At 44.7% G+C, this 16,989-nt stretch overlaps 2 protein-coding genes and 1 pseudogene across 2 annotated transcripts in view; 2 read left to right on the forward strand and 1 right to left on the reverse strand.

The window, feature by feature from the left end:
- Nucleotides 1-16,989, reverse strand: part of LOC142189797 (uncharacterized) — a 373,599-nt pseudogene that overhangs the window by 201,590 nt on the left and 155,020 nt on the right.
- The window catches only part of LOC142189984 (uncharacterized), a 373,254-nt gene that overhangs the window by 109,635 nt on the left and 246,630 nt on the right, over nucleotides 1-16,989 (forward strand). The window lies entirely within an intron of this gene.
- Nucleotides 1-16,989, forward strand: part of LOC142189952 (uncharacterized) — a 67,870-nt gene that overhangs the window by 37,630 nt on the left and 13,251 nt on the right. The window lies entirely within an intron of this gene.

The raw sequence follows: 16,989 nt of genomic DNA on the forward strand, positions 1-16,989 counted from the left end.
TTATGTTGCCCCCCGGTGTCCGATTATTATACTCTGGGGCCTGAAAAGACCCCAGAGTATAATAATTGTTCATGGCTTTTCACAATGGGGCAAAATACTGTGTATAGGGGCCACTATGGGGCGTAATATTAAGTTCAGGGGCCTCTATGGGGCGTAATAGTATGTGCAGGGGCCACTAGAGTGCGCAGGGGCATGTCAAAAGTTTTCCACGGAGCCCCGCCATTCCTAGTTACGCCAATGGTCCCATGGCAAACTGGACCAGCTCCCTTCACTGCTCTAACCTTTTGTTTCAGAATTCCATGGGGTCAGTTATCTGCTAGCCTATAGGTACACTTTAGATACGACTGTACCCTTGAGTGCGGCCAGTAGGTGTCAGCTGCCTGTTGTGGCTCCATTTCTAACTGCAAGGTTATAAAATTCTGGTTCTAAGCCTTACAGATACTGTATTGGGCCGCCATAGAGGTTGAGCACAGGCCATCAATTGGCAGAATGGGGAGGAATCCACTAACCAGTTCGGCAGCGACTGTACCACCAGCATCCTAGGCAGGTGTGAGTTAAGTTGCAGAACCATTGGAAGACTAGAAGTATATTGCTTTCTCCTAGCCACACATTCCTTTATGGTTAAGGGCCCCTTCACACGGCGTAAGCGCTCGGCTCATTCCGAGCCGTGCACGCGAGGGCTTCTAAACACTTCCCATTCACTTCAATGGGAGCGCTCGTAAAGCCGGCTTTACGCGCGCTCCTATTGAAGTGAATGGGAAGTGTTTAGAAGCCCTCGCGTGTTCGGCTCGGAATGAGCCGAGCGCTTACGCCGTGTGAAGGGGCCCTAACTGTTGTTTTCTTGGAAGAGGAGGAGGAGGGGAAACAGCTGGTGATGATGATAACGACGAGGATCATGTGCCTACAAGGAAAGTGCCTTTATGGAATCTGGGCCGGCCTTACACCATGTTTGTGATTTCCACTTATATCTTTCTATGCAGATTGTATTTATATAATCATTATTTCTATAAGGTTTTATTGCTCTTTACACTTAGACCATCCTTTTATTCTTTTAGTCCTTTCCTTTACTTATTCATTCATTTGTGTCTTTTGCATTTTTATTAATTTATTCATATTTATGTTTGTTTTTTTCGAATCTCACTGCTTAGGTTAGTATTTTTTCCTCTTCTCTTATCATGCAATGATGTATTCGATATGTATTATTTTGGTATATATTTACCAGGAAAAAAAAACGGTTTATTTAACAAAAACAGAAAAATAAATAAACCTTTACGTCAGGCACAAAATATTAGCAAAATAAAATACAGCCTTAACTTTGACAAAACAGTAAGAAACAAAATCCTGCTCGTCTGAGCTACTAAGTAAACAGTAGTAGAAAGCTAACTATACGTGTGGCTTACTAACGGCCAATGAACAAACAAATAAGCACAGCCTCACCAGACTCAGAGTATCAGGACAGACCCAGACGCCTCCTCTCACTCCCTGGATCTGCCCTGAGGTGCAGGCTCTTCAGCCTTTTAAGGGAGAGTATTGATCCTATGACCAACTCCTGGGCTGAAGCCTAATCCAGACCCGTCCTGGACCACACATAGGTCAGAAACCTGTGGCTGATACAGCGGGTCTCCAGCACTCTGTCTGTCACTTTCTCACATACCCTTCCTTTGTTCGGACCTGTAGGGAGGACACTTTTAGCCATCATACAATGGGTCCTGGACAGGGCATCAGCATTCCCCTGCAGCTTGCCTGCCCTGTGTTCCACAGTAAATTCAAATTTTTACAGAGTCAGGAACCACCTGGTGACTCTGGGATATCTCTCCTTGGCGCAGTGGGAACCAACACCCAGACTAAAGGTCCTAAGTTTTGCCGTTTTGTTATAGACATGGCTCTTGGCCATTTGGGCCTGCTCCATATGTTCCTTAACAATGGGCATGACTGCTGTGATTCTGTCCTGCATCACAGTAATGTGTTCTATTACACTCCTGTAAGGAGTTTGCTCTTCTTCCCATGTTTGCTTGGCCATGTCTAGGAGACCACGTGGGTGTCTACTATGCACCAACTCAAATGGGGAAAAACCTGTGGAGGACTGGGGTACCTCCTGGATTGTAAACATTAAATAGGGCAGTAGGCAATCATAATCTTTGCCGTCCTTGCTAACCCCCCTCTTTAGCATGCCCTTAAGGGTTTTATTGAACCTCTCCTCTAGGCCATCTGTCTGGCAGGAGTTTAATTGACAGGAGCTTATGAATTTCTGTCATTACCTTGGACATAAAAGGAGTCCTTAGATTAGTCAGGATCTCCTTGGGTAGACCTGGCTGAGAAATATATTGCTCCTTGGCAATTAGCTTAGCCAAGGTATGTCTCAAGTATACGCTCTCAGAGTATTGTATAGAATAATCTAACACCTCTAGTGTATACTGATGCCCCCTAGCAGACTTTACAATAGGACCTAGCAGGTTCATTGCCACTCTGTTAAAGGGCACCTCTATGATGTGTAGGCATACTAAAGGACTCCTAAAGTGTGACACAGGGGCGTTTAGCTGACACTCTGGGCAGGAGTCACAATAGTCTTGGATATGTTTATCAATTCTTGGCCAATAGAAATGCTGTAGAATGTGCTCTTTTGGTCTTATGTGTCAAATCTAACACTACCCTTTGATAGGGCCGGGGCACCACCAAATGTTCAACAATTTCTCCCCGAATTTGGTTCACCCTATGCATGGACATATAGGGGAACTCCTTATCAACCCCTGGATACTGGGGTTCACCGTTTACCACTTTTATGATTTCCCTGGCATGATCCAGATTAGGATCTCTCATTTGGGCAGTCCCAAAACTGTCACGGGACACCTCAAGCTCCGGCATTTCGGGAACTCCCTCTTGAACTTCAGCATCACCAGACAGGGGAAAATTTTTACCATCCTAGGTCACCCCTACAGCAGGTGTTTCCCTGTCAGAATCAAAGGGTTCTGTTATGATACTGGGGATACAGCTGGAATCTGATAGCCAGGAAGAACAGCAGATATCGCGGAGTAGGAGACTTTGTTGGTGGATAACCAGAGGTCAATACAAAAACGGATAGTCAGACAGAGCCAAGGTCGGTACACAAGGGGGTAGTCAAATTTAGCCAAGGTCGGTACACAAGTGGGTAAGCAGATGGAGCCAAGGTAATCTGAGCAAGATATACCTCAGACCTAGAGGACTGGGAATAAACACTCAATAAATACTCAAGCATGGGTCATAATGTGCTCTAGGTTTACATAGGCCTAAAACAGGAAGCAAGATGACCGCAAACAGGAAACAAGATGGCCACAGTCATGAAACAATACTCGCCATCTTGATTGTGGGCAAGAGCCAGGGAACAGCAGCCTCCAGTGCTTGGAGTAAGAATTACACTTGAGAACAGCGGCCACTAGTGGAGATGCTTGAGACAGTATCTTCCCATGATAATGAAACACAGCTTCTAACAGGTTCAGGATTAACCTTAGGCAAGACAATACCAACATTAATATTTTTAGGACATGGTAACTTCTGCTTTTTCCACATATTCCAGAACAGAGGAAATTCCCTCCCTATGATCACATTATGAAGACAAAAGAGAAACAGCACCGCCCAGGTACCTAGCGCATTACCATATGTAAACACTATCACCCAACCAGAGAAAAATGCTCATCTTAGGGGTTTGTGATAAAGTCACAACTCCCTTCTAGTAGAATCCATATAAATGACCTTTGAATACAGATGCAATACAACGCACCAATAATTTCCAATTGTACATAGAAAATATCCGCGCTTACCAGAGGTCAGCTTGAAGACAATCCTCTATTAAGCCACTTTCAACACAATGCGTTTCGGGATTGGCACATCCTTTCTTAAGGTGTACAGTAGGCAGGAAAAGAGTCACATTGTCCCTTATGGACAATTCAAAGGGTCCGCAGAAATTGGACAAAAGAGTTAGATTATGAAACCTAAAGTGAGGTCATGAAGAAGCAGTTCTTGGTTAAAGATAAGATAAGATAATCCTTTAATAGTCCCACATTGGGGAAATTTCAGCATGTTACAGCAGCATAGTAATACAGGTACAGGATAATCCACAGTAATATAATACAGACGTACACACACATATGCTGAGAAGAGAAGATATACCAGGAGTCCATAGCAGCTAAGGAACAGAAGAGAAAGAAGTAGACTTCTTGGTCATCGTCATAATCATTATTTCTCTGTGCGGAGTGATCTTTGCTTGGTTTGATGTAAATTATACAGCCTGGTCACGGTTGGAAGGAAGGACCTGCGATAGCGCTCCTTCTCACACTTGGGGTGAAGCAGACGGTCACTTACAGTGCTGCCAAGTCCCATCAAGGTCCCATACATGGGGTGGGATTTGTTCTCCCGCATGGAGGTCACCACAGACAGTGTCCTTCTGTCACCCACCACCTGTACTGGGTCCAAGGGGCTCCCCAGGACAGAACTGGCCCTCCTGATCAGCCTGTCAAGTCTATTTCTGTCCCTGGTTGATATACTGCTCCCCCAGCAGGCCACACCGAAGAAGATGGCTGAAGCAACCACAGAATTGAAGAAGGCCCTAAGAAGTGTCCCCTGGACTCCGAAGGCCCTCAGCTTCCTAAGCAGGTAGAGCCTGCTGTGGCCCTTTCTGTGCAGCACCTCCAGGTGATCAGCCCAGTCCTAGATCCATTGTGGATTCAGCCAAAGTTAGAGCTGAAATGATGATGCAGTCCAATCGTTTGGTTTCAAAAAGACAATTGGTCGAGATAATTTTAAATTCAATTACTACTATGTTCAATGGAACACAAGATCGGATAAGAATTATCTTTTGTATGTTTTGAGGAATGATCCTTATTTAAAGGACATTCTTCCTAACAAACCAGGGATAACATATAGATGGGATGAGATCATTGAGTAGAGGACCACCTAATACAGTGGAGGTATCGGCTGTGGGGACTTATAAGTGTGGGTATGCGAGATCCAAGTGTTGCCAGTGCATTTAACATAACATCAAGGAGATAAGGAGCGGGTCCACCAAGAGGAGTTTCTATTAAATCTAGGGTAGACTGCTCATCATCATTTGTGATTTACCTCCTTGAATGTCCGTTTGGCCTACGGTATGTGGGCAGAACCACCATGAATCTTAGGGATGAAACATATAAACAACGTTTTACTGTTTGTAGTGGATACGATAAGCATAGTGTATCTAGACTCGCGGCAAGTGCACATAACAAGAGCGTTTTGGGTTTTTCTGTGGCCCTGATCGATCAGATCCCTGTTGACATGCTTAATAGGTTTGAACAGCTAATACTTGGGAAATGTTTTAGATTCATCATCTAGACACTCTTTACCCCATAGGATTGAATATAGCCCTGGAAGATCTCACAGCTGGCAATATGCAAATAAGAAACATTAATGCTTTTAATGGTCTCTTCACCAACTCTAGGGAATATTGTTGGATACGATACAAACGTACGTGTGGATAGATAGATTTTGAACACAATATGTTTATGAGATATATGTTCACCCCCATGTGGGAGTGTTTTTTGATATGATGGTATATATATCTGATGGAGGTGAGATGTTCTGTTCCATTTGTCCATTGTACACCTGAGGAAGGGACATAATCCGTCCTGAAACACATTGTGTGGTTTGGCATAATAAAGGATACTTTCAAGAATACTTCTGGTAATCGCGGTTGATTTTGATTGGTGGCCTTTATTGGTCAGTCTAGTCCATTGGATATTATCGTCAAACAAAAAATATAGGGCAAATCTAGGTAGTATTTATAAGAACTATACACCTCGGCCTATAGGCCAACTACCACAAAAAGACAGAATAATCTCTCAAAAAATATATAAATTTATTGAAAATTACATAAAAATTAACAATATATTCAGAAGCAATGGTGCAACCAGCAATAGATGCAATGAACATACATACTAATAGGTTTCCATGATATACTCAATAAATAGTCAATGCAATGCTCCATGATATAACATTTTAAGAAAGTGAATGTCACTGGCTATATAAGAATAAATATAAGAACTTGGAATTACCAAAAGCATACTAGGTTACAAGGCCAATGATTTAACACTTAGTGTTGTAAGAGCAACATTGCAGACATGAAAAGATAGCATATGAACTACTAGGACATTACCTTTATGTATTTCATGCACCGATACGCGCCCCGACGCGCGTTTCACCACACAAGTGGCTTCGTCAGGGGGAGATAGCTGTGATTGGATATTAGTAAATCTGTCATCCTGCTTGCCCTTCACTCATCCCCTTGTCCTATGGTGGCCTACACTTTTCACACACTTCTAGTCCTGACAAGAGGCAGGGTGGTGGGGTAGACATACAGTACTTCTCTCACCACAGTGCACTTGTCAGGTCATTCCCTCAGTACCCTCACTCACTTTTCTCTCATTTGATGTCCACACCATCAGTCTTTTCCGCCAGCTCTCAACGTCCCAGGAAAGTCCTTACTTTCTTTTTATTTAAGGGTCGGGGGCCAATTTTGAATGGCCTCCACTGAATATTACAGCATATTGGCTTACTTTGAACTTTACATTTTACATCTGAAATTGTGTAGTATATGGTAAGATCATCCTAGGTGAACATCAGTCCATTAAATGCAGAGAGACCTTAATTAAATTTGCAAAGGGAAAGAAATCAAGATATGGCTTGTCTACGAGCTTCAGGTACCCGGTACGATTTTAGATTAACCCGTACCTGTGGATCAGTGACAATGTCATGTTCAAATACATTGGTACGTCCAGGCAACTCAGGAAACACTTTTTTTTTTTTAATGTAGATTGGGAGTCCCATATTGGGCTCACAATCTACAGTTTTTCCTATCAATATGTCTTTGGAATATGGGAAGAAATCCATGCAAACACGGGGAGAACATATAAACTACTTGTAGATGTTGTCCTTGGCAGGATATGAACCCAGGACTCCAGCGCTGTAAGGCTACAGTGCTAACCACTGAGCCACTGTGCTGCCCCTCACATCCGTATTTTTCTGTGCCAATTCTTTGAACTCCTGTTTCTGTGCCTTAGACACATCTCTAACCTCCCCTTCATCTCCAATATCTTGGAACACTTGGTCTAATTTTGTTTAATCTGCTATCTTTATGCACTCTACTTAAATGGCCCTCACAAAAGTCCTCCATGTGGTCTACACACACTATAATGTCTTCATTGTGGTCCCCACATATTATAATGCATCCATTTGTAGTCCTCACATACTATAATGTCCTTCTTGTCGCCCCCTCATAGTATGATGTGTACATGTCAGGAGTGTCTCTCCAGCTGCTGCTTCTTTAAGATTGCTGTGAAAACTTAGGGAAGCTTTTCTGTTGTATATTTCCATGCCTTCAGCTATTAGCAGCTTAAGAAGCCTTTATACAGCCACTTCTTTTTGATACAGGCGCCGACTAATTTAGTTTGCTCACTAGTTTGAATCTTCTCCTGTCTGTAAGTACTTGCTAGCTTACTGACCTCTGATTTGCTCCTGGATTCCACTTTTGCCTCTTGATTCTCTATTGGCCTTTCACGCTGGATTTGTAGCCCTTGGTTAGTTTCCCTGATATTGATTTTGCTTCTCGTCTCTGCTTACTATGTTCTCTCCCGTTTTTTTTTTTTTACCCTTCTTGTATCCATGCCACTATGTAAGATATGCAGACTTTGAGTTGGTTTTTCCAGCAGTGCATTTACTGTTAGCAAAAATTTCTGTTCTGTAACAATTCAGATCCCCAGGTCCAGCTCAAATACATCTCATCTTGCGGTGATCTATGTTAGTACGAGGGTCCCATGCATTATGTGTGAATTCTCTGATGTTTAACAAGTTCTGATTTAGAGATAAAAGATTTCCCACATTCAAGGCATGGATTTTCGCTTCTTCCCTGTGTGAGTTCTCCGATGTTCAACAAGATTTGATTTCTGAGTAAAACATTTTCCACATTCTGGGCATGAATATGGCTTATCTCCTGTGTGAATTCGCTGATGTTTAATAAGAGTTGATACCTGAGCAAAACATTTCCCGCATTCTAGGCACAAATATGGCTTCTCTCCTGTGTGAGTTCTTTCATGATCAGCAAGATTTGATTTGCGAGAAAAACATTTCCCACATTCTGGGCATGAAAATGGCTTCTCCCCTGTGTGAGTTCTTTGATGTGTAACAAGATGTGATTTGTGAGAAAAACATTTTCCACATTCTGAGCATACATAAGGCTTCTCCCCTGTGTGAGTTCTTTTATGTGTAAAAAGATGTGATTTGAGAGTAAAACATTTCCCACACTCTGGACATGAATATGGCTTCTCCCCAGAATGAATTCTTTGATGTTGAACAAGATTTGCTTTGCAAGGAAAACATTTCCCACATTCTGGGCATGAAAATGGCTTCTCTCCTGTGTGAAATATCTGATGTATAACAACTCTTTTACAATCACATCTATTTTGCTTAACAAACTGTGATGAATTAGAAGAAAGATCTTTCTCCTGAAAGGCTGAGGGTATATCTGGGGTAATGGTATGTTCTTCATATGGATCTTGTGTGATACCATAATCCTCTGCTTTATAATCTGTAGATATCAAATGTCCCTCTGAGCTCCTGGTACAGTCATCTGACGAGAAGAAAACTGATATTACATTTATTGAATAACATAACCTTATAAGTATATTCCCCACTGAGCTGCCGCTGCCTGAGACACTTCAGACCGTGTGAAGAAGTGAAATCAGTGGCACAGGCAGCAAACGACGGCAGCGCAGCCTACTTCATTAGTATTCACTGTGCTGAGACGGAGGTCAGTGATAGTGACTAGTAATGAAGCGGGGCAGGAGACGTCACCACTGCTCTAGGTCACTGTAGAGGGGAACACAATCCATGGCTGCTTAAATATGGCCACTTATGTGGAATAATACTGTAGGATGCCATAAATCTTACTGTATTACACCCCATACACACAATAGAATCCAAACCACATCTGCTGGATTTCCCAGCCTGAACTCACCGCGGATCTGCTGTCCCATACAGTATGTAGTAGGGTCTGTGGAGTCACAAGGAAGCAGGGACTCCTAGCGTCATAGATCACTAAGATACGGGGAGTCCTGGTGTGTGGACAGAGTTCAGGCTGGGAAATGTGACTGATGTACAGACCAGATTTTCTAGTCCGGATTCCATAGTGTGAATGGGGTCTAAGGTGAGGTTTACACAGTGACATTTGTAGAAGCTGCTTCAGGAATTCAGAATAAGCATTTTTCCACGTTACCAAATCAGCCCCCGAATCTCCATCAGATTCCTTACTGGCCAGGCCGGATTTTCCACCTCCCATTTATTTCCATAGAGCTCTGAGGTGGAATCTGCCTGAAGATCGAGCAGGAGGATTATTTTTCCGCCACCTGAAATAATCTGCTATATAATTCTGGTCAATTCTTTCCCTTCACGAGAACTGACAGCCGGTGAGGAAGAAATTTGCCTCATTCACATCAATGTCAAGTCCATATTCCTGCTGTCCGTTCTATTCTATACTACATTTACCCCCTATAGCGGTATCACATTTATATTCATGTATTATTAGTATTTTACCTGAATCGGGGAACAACAAATAGTCTAAACAATGTCTGAATAGAATCAGTGACCCTTCTGTGCTTTATATAGTGGTGACTCCTCACCTGGGCAGGTCCCTGTAGGAATGTCCTCCTCACACTCCTCATCACCACTCACATAGGGCTCTTCCTTTATTGTCACAGATATAACATTGTCGCTCAGATCTTTATCCTGATGGAAAATCTGTGAAACAAATAATGTAAAAGTCACCGGACAAATGGGGAAGTCACAGAGAATGTTCTAGATCATTAATCCGCATGAAGATGAAAGATGTCCTGACAGTAGCTGCAGGTCTGTGAGAAGCCGGATAAACATATTAGATGGCGGCTCAATGACACCGCCCATGTATATAACCATATAATACTGCTGGATACAACAAGACTGACCACAAGGACTTCACAGCCCGTCTACACATCATAGGGAATATCTCCATCTACCTGATCATCATCCTGTGGAAGAAGAGGACTGGGACATCTCTCCGGTGTTGTCCTCTTACTGGATCTACCTGTAGGAAACACAGACAGGGACTGAATTCATTCTGTACATACAAATAATGGAAGTCCATGTGTATATAGCCATGTCTATTACCTGCTGATGTGAGGGGCTGGTGGTCCTCCATCATCACCTCCTTGTACAGATCCTTGTGTCCTTCTAAATACTCCCACTCCTCCATGGAGAAATAGACAACGACATCCTGACACCTTATAGGAACCTGACAACACAATGATACAGACATCACCCCGATCCCTCCAGTTACTGTATAATGTCCCAGCATTCCCAGCAGTGTCACCTCTCCAGTCAGCAGCTCCAGCATCTTGTTAGTGAGTTCTAGGATCTTCTGTTCATTGATCTCCTCCTGTATCAGGGCGTGAGGTGGAGGGCCCGGGATTGGGCTCAGGGTTCCTCCATATCCCTCATACACAGGAGCCTGACAGCGCCCACTAGAGGTCTTCTTCACTACTGTGTAATCCTGGTTATGGGGAGACACATTAATAAATCTCACTACATACATGTCCAGAGTCCATCACCTCTCCAGTCCTATCATCTGTTATTACTATAGATAAGAATGATGTCATGATGACATCATCAGAATCTCTCACCTCTCCAGTAAGCTGGTAGATGATCTCTAGGGTGAGATTTAATAGACTTTCCGCCATCTTGTTCCTGTCTCTTTCCATCCTTGATGGATCAATCAGGAATATTCTCTTATATAGAAGATACTGAGAGGATTCTATATTGTAGGAACCTGAATGGAGAGAAGATGAGACAATGTAATCACTACATGGAATCCCATGGAATAAATAGAAGAGTTGAGTCCCATTATTATCACCACCTCCTACTTCTGACGTCGGCAGCGTGTAGCTCAGGAAGGACGTGACTTGTTGTAGGCCGGCTTGGTGGGTATATAAGGTGTGTGATAGGCTGAACAGAATCTCATTGTTGTCTCGGGTAAAGGGGACGATTTATCAGAGTTGTACAAGGGATGATTACTGGCTGTGGGGCCAAGGGTGACAGTATTTCTCCAACAGCGCAGGTTGTGAACTGTCCTTGCGCCGCTTTGGTGAAAGTGTATTGTGAGTGGAGAAATGGCGCCATTGGGAATAACCAACATGGAAACTGTGGAGAATCACATGCCACTGATGTGACAACAGGTTCATGGTAGAGAGGAGAGAACTGATTCGTTACGAGCTGAAGTAAAACCAAATATTCCAAATTGTTAATTTTTTAACAAAACAGATACCAAATACTGAACTACTAAAATGTCCTTTGTAACTTGCACTGTGCAGTAAACATACTGAGGAGACACGTGTCTGAGACGTGGGCTGGGGTTCTCGCATCACCTGACAGCCTCGCAGCCAAAGACATGACATAAGGTTTTAGCTAAGGAGGACAGGGCCATTTTGGGATGTGTTCATACTGAGGGACACTCCGACTCCTCTGCCAGTGCCACAGCGACAAGTAGCCGGAGGACGAGCAGCAGCATCAGCAGCCAGTACAGTATCAGGAACATCCCAACACCAACCAGACCCACAACAGATGACTGACAACCCCCCCACCTTGTGTGGGGGCCACAAGTAGGACATTATAGTGTGTGGGGGCCACAAGTAGGACATTATAGTGTGTGGGGGCCACATGGAGGACATTATAGTGTGTGGGGGCCACAAGGAGAATATTATAGTGTGTGGGGGCCACAAGGAAAACGTTATAGTGTGTGGGGGCCACTGAATGTATGAGAAGGGCTGAGAGCAAGCATTTACCTCCTCGGGTACAGCAGCCGTCTGCTCACAGGACCTGTGATGATGTCATGGGTGTGGGAGGAGTTAATGAGTCACATAATCAGGTCCTGCTGTTATTGCTTCATTGGCAGATGAGAAGAGGAAACTACATCCTACTAGGAGAAGAGAAGACCACTGTGGAGATCGTTGCCCAATATGTGTCCAGCTGCTACCAAACAAGAGGAAGATGAGACCCCATAGACTATTAAACCCCACCACCACCCAAAGACCTTTAAACCCCCCCCCCACCCACCAATCACCCATCCACTCTACACCCAACCATACCCACAGGTCCCAAACATGAATGACAAGACCCCAAGGACGCACGTACCCCCAAACCACACACCCCACGCCCACTCCCACCTCATTCTCTCACCCCCAACCATTCTTTGCTTTGGCAATACCAATTAGATTTTTTTTTTTGGTTATGCTAATAAAGCCCCTTTGTATCTTGTACTAAATCGTAGTGAGCTAAAGGACCTGTGAACATGTCACAAGTGTGGGAGGAGTCACAGAATCACATGACCAGATATTAGAGGTCTCTGCAGAGCTGTGTGTGTGACACGTGTATGTAGCGGAGCCGTCTGTGTTTGACATGTATGTAGCAGAGCTGATTGTGTGTGATTGTATGTAGGAGAGCTGTGTGTGTGACGTGTATGTAGCGGAGCCATCTGTGTGTGACATGTATGTAGCGGAGCTGTTTGTGTGTGATTGTATGTAGGAGAGCTGTGTGTGACGTATATGTAGCAGAGCCGTCTGTGTGTGACATGTATGTAGCAGAGCTGTTTGTGTGTGATTGTATGTAGGAGAGCTGTGTGTGTGATGTATATGTAGCAGAGCTGTGTGTGTGTGATTGTATGTAGGAGAGCTGTGTGTGCGATGTATATGTAGCAGAGCTGTTTGTGTGTGATTGTATGTAGGAGAGCTGTGTGTGTGATGTATATGTAGCAGAGATGTGTGTGTGATGTGTATGTAGCAGAGCTGTGTGTGACGTGTATGTAGCGGACCCGCCTGAAGACTCACCTATTCAGGAAGGCCTTCAACCTCCAATAACACTATCACCACACCACCATCTGCACAGCCTCCCCCCTCTCCTTCTGTCTCTACCCCCCTTCCTTCATAGATTGTAAGCCCTCGCGGGCAGGGCCCTCTACCCCACTCGGTCATTGTTAGTATTATATCTACCTGTATATTTTGTGTACTGTATGTAACCCCCAAATGTAAAGCACCATGGAATTAATGGTGCTATATAAATAAACAATAATAATAATGTAGCAGAGCTGTCTATGTGACGTTTATGTAGCGGAGCCGTTTGTGTGTGATGTGTATGTAGCAGAGTCGTCTATGTGATGTGTATGTAGTGGAGCTGTCTGTGTGTGATGTGTATGTAGCGGAGCCATCTGTGCATGTGACTTGTAAGTAGGAAAACTGTGTGTGTGATGTGTATGTAGCAGAGTTGTCTGCGTGCAACTTGCATGTAGCAAAGCTATGTGTGTGATGTGTATGTAGCAGAGCTGTCTGCGTGTGACTTGCATGTAGTAAAGCTGTGTGTGTGATGTGTATGTAGCAGAGCTGTCTGTGTGTGATGTGTATGTAGTAGAGCTGTCTGTGTGTGATGTGTACAGGGTCGGACTGGCCCGCCAGGGAATCCCCCGGTGGGCCCCGAGCCTTGACTATCAGTCCTCGTTTTTCCCAATGCAGATGCATTGACCAGGGGCCCGATCGGGATGTTAGGGGCCGGTTCGGGCCCCTGGCCAATGCATTTGCATTGACAAACTGAGGACTGATAGTGGTCCTTTGCCGGATCTGTAACCTTGGGGCCCCAGGCTGCTGGCAGCACTTGGATAATTAAAGATGGCCGTCTTCCGGCAGTTTCCCAGGGCCCTGACACTTACACAGGGGCCTCCTGCCAGTGTTTTACTTTCCCTATTAATACAGGGAAAGTATACATCGGGAGGACTGAGGACACCCTGTGCAGCAGCTGCAGCTTCCCCTATCACTATCATCCAACTCTCTGGGACTTCCCCCTCCCAGCAGTGAGTCATCGCTTATCCCTTACTTTGTACAGTGTGGGGACAGGAGCCGTCTATGGCCGTGCTGCACTTCCTTCTTCATAAATGTGCGTATATTCTTTTTTTTTTGGTAAATGTAATAATTAATATGTATATGTTTATATTTGTTTAACCCTTAAAAGGGTTGTCCCGTCACAAGGATCCTATCTATACTGCTTGTTAATGTGGATGTAAGACTTTTCCTAAATACATTGCTTCAGTAAAACTGCTTTGTTTGTCCACTATATCACTTTATTCAATTCATTGTTGACACAGCCCTTGACTTATCTGCTCAAAAGTCAAGTGATGTATCAGCCTGCTCTCAGGGGGGAGGGAAGAGGGGCTACGTGCACGGAAGCGAGCCTGGAGGGGGGGTAGTTTACCCTTTGGGGGGAAGGGGCCGCCAATACAGACCCGGCATCCGCTGTAATAGAGAGGCGGATGCCGGGGATGGTTAGACGCCGGCACAGATGCCTGCAACATCGCTGCTGGCTTCATGCAGGGCAGGAGCATAGTGATGTTGCAGGCATCTGTGCCGGCGTCTAACCGTTCCCGGCATCCGCCTCTCTATTACAGCGGATGCCGGGTCTGTATTCACATATGCAAAGCCAGCGGCGAGATGCCACTGGCCCTGCGTGCGCGCTCATAGATGGTGAGACCAGTCTAGCCTTCGCCGCTGGCTTTGCATATGTAACCCCGCCCACCAATGACGCAACAAAGCAGGAAGACAGAAGATTTTACAGCAACGAAGACTGGTGAGTATGCAATGTGGGAATACCCCTTTAAAGAAACTACACTGTCCCTGCCCCACAATAGTCTTACTCACCTATTCCTATTTTTGTATGTTATTTTTGGCACGTAATACCCTATTTTTCATATTTACCTATATAGGATTTGCGAATGCCCTCATTGAATGTAAGGCTGCCATGTGATGACAGGACCATTATTCAGTGTGGTGTGAATGTAGGCTTATAAGATAAGAGATAAGATAAGATAATCCTTTAATAGTCCCACAGTGGGGAAATTTCAGTATGTTACAGCAGCATAATAATACAGGTACAGGATAATACACAGTAATATAATACAGACGTACACACACATATGCTGAGAAGAGAAGATATACCAGGACTCTATAGCAGCTAAGGAACGGAAGAGAAAGAAGAAAGACCTCATGGTCATCGTCATAAACATTAGTTCTCTGTGCGGAGTGATCTTCGCTTGGTTTGATGTAGATTATACAGCCTGGTCGTGGTTGGAAGGAAGGACCTCCGATAGCTCCTTCTCACACTTGGGGTGAAGCAGACGGTCACTTACAGTGCTGCCAAGTCCCATCAAGGTCCCATACATGGGGTGGGATTTGTTCTCCCGCATGGAGGTCACCACAAACAGTATCCTTCTGTCACCCACCATCTGTACTGGGTCCAGGGGGCTCCCCAGGACAGAGCTGGCCCTCCTGATCAGCCTGTTAAGTCTATGTCTGTCCCTGGTTGAAAAGATGGCTGAAGCAACCACAGAGTTGAAGAAGGCCCTAAGAAGTGTCCCCTGGACTCCGAAGGCCCTCAGCCTCCTGAGCAGGTAGCGTCTGCTGTGACCCTTTCTGTGCAGCACCTCCAGGTGATCAGCCCAGTCCAGTTTATTATTGAGGAGCAAACCCAGGTACTTATAGGTCCTGACTATCTCAATGTATGTCCCTTGGATCTCCACCTGGGTCGGAGCACCTCTCCGTTTGCTAAAGTCCACCACCATCTCCTTGGTCTTCCCAGCATTAATCCTGAGCTGGTTCTGCTGGCACCATTCAACAAAGTCCCGATTTAAGTCTCTGTATTCCCTATCGTCGACATTAGTGATAAGGCCTACTATAGCAGAGTCATCGGAGTACTTCTGTAAGTAACAGCTGGATGAGTTGTGCCTAAAGTCAGCAGTGTACAGTGTGAAGAGAAATGGGGCAAGAACTGTACCTTGTGGTGCCCCCGTACTACAGATCACAGTGTCAGACACACAGTCCTGGGCTCTCACATACTTAGGGCGGTTTGTCAGGTAGTCTAGGATCCAGTTGGACAGATGATGGCCCGCACCATCAAGGTTCAGCTTATGAGTACTGTATACTGCTTATATATAGTAGATAGCCGCTGTGTTATCCAGAAGCTGCACGGCTTGTAACATTGGCAGCAGTTTTGTGAGTGAAGCCGCTGTTTTCTGGTAATATCCAGCATTCACTATACAATTACGTAGTAAACTGTGCTGAATGTATCTTATGGCGGGTTCACACCTGCGCCCGGTCTCCGCTTTGCAGGTTTCCGGTTCAAAATACGGGTAGCTGCGTCTGAATGCCAGTGCACTTCACCAGCATCCAGTTGCGTACTCCGCTCTGGATTAGGCCCAAATGAATAAGCCTAGTCGGGAGGAGGGAATGTTTTCAGGCCGAATCGTGAGGCGAAATGGCCTGAAGAATGAGCATCTCGCTTCTTTTTCCGGGAGCCGGAACAAACGGCTCCCGGAAAAAAGATCTGACCAGCTCCCATTAAATGAGAGGTGTGTTTTTGTTCAGGATTTTGAGGCGGATATGGCCTCAAAATCCTGACCAAAAACCCTATGTGAATTTACCCTTAGGATGCCATTACACATGTGGTCTTTATTCACATTAGCGCATGTGCTGTTGTTTCTACTTTGATCAAAAACCCACCTGTGTAATAGCAGCCCTAGGGCGGGTTCAGGCTACCCTTGTTAATGTTCGTTGATGGATGACAGTAACAAGGGATTATGAAGATAATCTTGTTTCCCTTAGTCCTAACAGCGGCACAATGTGGGGTATTTCTGCCCCTGTGTGCTGGTAGGACAGGCGGAATATTTAATTAGCCAATAAAATACATGGCTTGCCCTATAAGAGGGCCCAAGCACCTCCCCCCTGCGTGTTTATACAAAAGTAATCGTAAACATTGCAAACAATTATATACATAAAATATGATTCCCAGGGTGGGAAATCTTGTGCTGCTGTTAGAACTAAGGGAAACAAGATTATCTTAATAATCCCTTGTTCCCTGTCGTCCGTA

This window comes from Leptodactylus fuscus, chromosome 1, assembly GCF_031893055.1.
Source record: "Leptodactylus fuscus isolate aLepFus1 chromosome 1, aLepFus1.hap2, whole genome shotgun sequence".
NCBI classification, from domain to species: domain Eukaryota; kingdom Metazoa; phylum Chordata; class Amphibia; order Anura; family Leptodactylidae; genus Leptodactylus; species Leptodactylus fuscus.